This window comes from Teleopsis dalmanni, chromosome 1, assembly GCF_002237135.1.
Source record: "Teleopsis dalmanni isolate 2A chromosome 1, ASM223713v2, whole genome shotgun sequence".
NCBI classification, from domain to species: domain Eukaryota; kingdom Metazoa; phylum Arthropoda; class Insecta; order Diptera; family Diopsidae; genus Teleopsis; species Teleopsis dalmanni.
This window is the reverse complement of record NC_051846.1, coordinates 99,579,404-99,583,921: the sequence shown is the minus strand read 5'-3', so window position 1 is coordinate 99,583,921 and position 4,518 is coordinate 99,579,404. Positions and strand designations below refer to the sequence as shown.

The window sequence follows — 4,518 nt, the reverse complement described above, 5'->3', positions numbered from 1 at the left end:
AGAAAATTAACAACAACAATACGGATGGTCAAGTCACACATTGAGAAAACCAATGGATGCGATTGCTCATGCTGTCATGGAATGGAGTCCCTAAGGAGTCAGAAGACCAGGTTGTCCTTCTAGGTGTAGGACAAAAGTGAATGAAACAATGAAAACTACGTTTTTTTTCCGTTTGACACAGGGGTAAACGGAAAGAAATTGTATGCGATATTTGTGAATGGTGCTGTGATGATGCTGTGAATGGAATGTTACACAATATGAACATACAATATGAAAAACGATTGTTTTTATAAGTCCACCGCTTGTTTGTAGTATAAAATCTGGGTAAAAATATGATTACAAGGCTACCAAAGGTACACAAGTAAACGCAACATATATAAAAAACATTTATGCATAAAAACTATTACATGCGTATTATAAATAGAACTCAGTAGTAATTATTTATAAAAACGATAACTTATTAACATGAATTTGCTTGGCAACTGCGCATTTATGGAAATATATTTGGAAATTTATGGAAATATATAAATGATTCAAATATTTAAATTTTAGAACTATTTTCCTTTTTATTGCAGAAATTTACTTAATTTTTTCGACACCTGTGACAATTTTCGTTTGCCTAATAATTTTTTCAAATAATCTTCTGTTTACATATAATTCAAATTAATGATTTTTGAAAAAATTAGAGTTATTGGAATAAAACACCAATCTCTTCTCTAAAATAAAAAGTATATTCTACTGGCAAGACGCATAATTTTGTTGCTGACAATTAGTTATTATTCTAGCTCTAATTTTTTTTCTTCACCACAAACCTGTCGCTATTTTTTCTGAGACTATGTTAATCCACAGTCCGAAGCAATAAAAATTCCTTGTATCGATAACGTTTATTTACTTTTCCTTATAAAACATTTGTCCAATGATGTTATGACAAAGTATACTAAGTGATGTGTCCTTAAAGTATATGCTTTCAAATCTTCAATTTTTAATTATGTTAAAAGTGTTTCTTTTGCATGAAGTTATTATTAACAAGTTAATATTATTTTTTCTTGGAAAAATTTGGTCAGCTAAGCTTCTAGACGAGTCTTTCTTTCCTGCGTGGTGATAATCATTATTCTCGTAATTGCTTCGCACGCGATACTTATCGCTGCTGTCGTAAATGTGTGAAATAACGTTCGTCATGGTCAAATTTGCTCCTAGAATTATTAGTTGATATTTGTTGCCTTCTGTTTCCAAGTCAAAGAAACTCTAATGGTAGGGATGTATGACGAGCGTCTTATATCTTACTCGTACAGCATAGATTCTTTTATGTACGAGCAGTTTTTTCAGACGCTCGTTGATGTCGAAGGTATCAATACAGCTATTGATATCAATTTTTCAAATTTTCAACAATTTCGTACATACCAACCACGGAAGCCGACAACAACAACAGTTCAAATTTCAAACGAATTGCCCACTTACAGTAGAAATTCAACAATACATACAACAAATATCGCACAAGTACAACCCATAATAGCTAATAAAATATAACTTATTCTTGATATATTAATTTTTATAACCATATATTATATATATATATATGTATTTATATACAGTGAAATTTCTAATAACCAGACACTCACCGTCGCAGTGTTTTTGTCTGGTTATGGAAGATTATGCGAGGAAGTATAAAAGATTATGTTTAAATTGCACCGAAACGATATTTTGAATGAATTAAAGTTTTGGCACCTTATAGTATGATGTTGTAGGTTCACTTACCAAGTTTATTCTTCTCAACTTATGTCCATAATATCACTTTGTTTTTCAAATTGAATTTCAACCGATATTTCTGTCTATTTAGAGAAAATTGTCGAATTCATTCGCCAATCGAGTCCTTCTTGAAATTTAGCATAGATTGTGAGCGGAATGTTATTTCGCGATCAAAATCGGTAAGACTTTCATAAACTTTTAAAAATCCAGCAGTACGGAAGCAATTTCGGATTGTTGTTTTTTCTACTTTATATCAAGATGCTTTGAGGAAATTAAAACCTTCAAGCACAATAATACATTTCGACAGCTCTGAAGTTAACCTTGTAGTGTCAATTTTACGTAGCAAGTGTTAAAGAAATAAGATCCTATTAAAAATTTAAATATTTTGGATTGCCCCTTGATCAAGGGGTTGGCTTGCTGGCGTTTTGTTTGAAAGCAAAAAACTTTATTTATATAAGTTAATTTCAATTCCCTTTAATGAGATGATGTGTTATCTAAAATCAAAAGAACGTTCATTTATCCAATCATTCATTATTTCTCGATTAATCCATGCTTTTTTGATTTCCAATCTACGGGTAGTTTTGTGATATCGTTCGAGGATATTCAGTTCGTCGAGAGCGTTCTGTTCTACTTTTAACTAAAAGTTGCTCAAAATCTTCAACCATGTTTGCACAAAACGGAATTCTGAGTGTTTTCCTCGAAAATTTACTGCCGACACATTTTTTGGACTTAAGAGCTAGGGTTATGTCACGAAATGTGTAAAAGAAAACCACTCTTTTTGGTCTATTTTAATCGAAGTAATGTATAAAATATATTTAATTAATTATTGATGACTAAAATTAACCATTTTTTACACAAATCGAAATAAAATTTGTATTATGGAAAACCACAGATTTTTAAAAAACTTCTTCCGTATTTTTTTGAATTTTGTCTGTTAATGAGATTTTTTGATAAAAATGGTTTAAAATATAGCCAAGAGGAAGAGAAATAATTATCAATCTCTTATCTATTTTGCATTGCAGATGTCCAGCCATGACAAGGGAAATATTAGATTTTTGAAAAACTCTTTTATGAGAATCATGAAGAATTATTAAAAACTTACTTTGCAATTCTAACAAAACTTTCAAAGAAAGTACACAGGTTAATATAATATAGCTAATACTTGAAGTAGTAGAAATCCTCCAAAAACATAAATTATTACAAAATAGATATGTTAAACCAACAGCCGTGAAATAACGCAATAGATCCAATGGCAGTCTACCAATAGTGTGTTGCAGACACTTCTTCAAAACCTAACCGAACCTAAAGTTTTTTTAGGCCTTTACTTCATTGAATATTGTTTTATAATTATATACTAAAATACATGTCCATTATAAATTCAATAATCTAAAAATAACTACAAGGCCAAATAGCGATCGCTGTCGACAAGAGAGCTGATCAACAAAATTCCAAGCGCATCCTTAAATATGGGCGCCATAACTTTCATAACTGTAGTAACATAGTAGATCCAAGCTTAATTTATTTGTACATGTCCACGCAATAAGTCCTTTTATGCCACTTCAACAACTACAAACAGCACTCAGAATCGTCGACACGTTGTTGTCTTTCGTCAACTGTCCGCAAATTCGTATCAATATGAAACTGACACGTTCTTTTGAAATGCTTAAGGGGTTAACTTTCTCCTGCTTCACTCCTACTTCATTTAATAATTTACTGAAACAATTTTATGAACTTTTTTGATGTTTTCGGCTGTTAAGTATGACCTCTTTTAGACAGTCAAGTATGAAGCATCATCGTTATTTGTACGGGCACGTTTAAGTAACCTAGTCACTTCTTCACGAATTATCTCAATGTAGCAAAGTCCGAGTACCACTTAACCAATCTTGTGGTTGCAAGGTATTTTTCCTCATCAAACCGTTATCACAAAACAACACCCGAAATAAATCATAAAATTTTGATTTTTTTTTTGTCATTTTTATAGACTTTTCAGCCAATATGTTATGTTAGCTTTCCACGTTTTTTTTCTATCTACATGAAATTCAGATTTTAGTATTGATATCTTAAGATTTCTATAAAAGTCGTTTATTATGTACTACGATGCTCCTTTATTCCTATGATTACTCTTAGTGTTTTCGAATCAGCTCTTTGCAAGATTTCTATATTTCGTGAGCTGGTTCTCAAACAATAAGGAAGCATAATTATGTCGAAAATGGTATAATTGAACTCTTCGATTAGAGGACCTTATACTATAAACTTGCAGGAAATTGGATGTTTAGTACAACATACAGAAATGTTCCGAGGATACAATCGTGAATGAAGTCAATATAGAATGCCCAAGTCGTAAAGATCTATGATCTATTTTTTATACTGAAGCACTTATTTTGAAGATAGGATTGTGACACTGAGATTATGATTAAAGGAAATAAGTGTTTCATTTTGTTGCTAAGTCTCATACACCACACTTTATCAGAAAAACTCAGCAAAATTGGTGGTAAGGAATCAAAATATTTTCTTAAAGAGCTTAGAGAGACAAGCGCATAGGGTGGTAGCTCTGTATGATGATGCTATCTAATTTATTTACTGTTATAAACAGCTATTTCTCTTCCGTTCAATAAAGAACCGAAATTCAAAGATACCATTGAAATTCCTAGTAACATAAATTATTGCTAAAAGTGATAAGCATTTAATAATTTTTTGGGATGGATCCATTGTTTATATTAAATTATGGTAAGAATGTGTTTATTTTAATGTAAATGCAAATAGTTTGAGCAT

The 4,518-nt window shown here is 31.0% G+C and overlaps 1 protein-coding gene across 1 annotated transcript in view; it reads left to right on the top strand.

The window, feature by feature from the left end:
* The window catches only part of LOC119662221, a 95,327-nt gene that overhangs the window by 90,383 nt on the left and 426 nt on the right, over window positions 1-4,518 (top strand). The window lies entirely within an intron of this gene.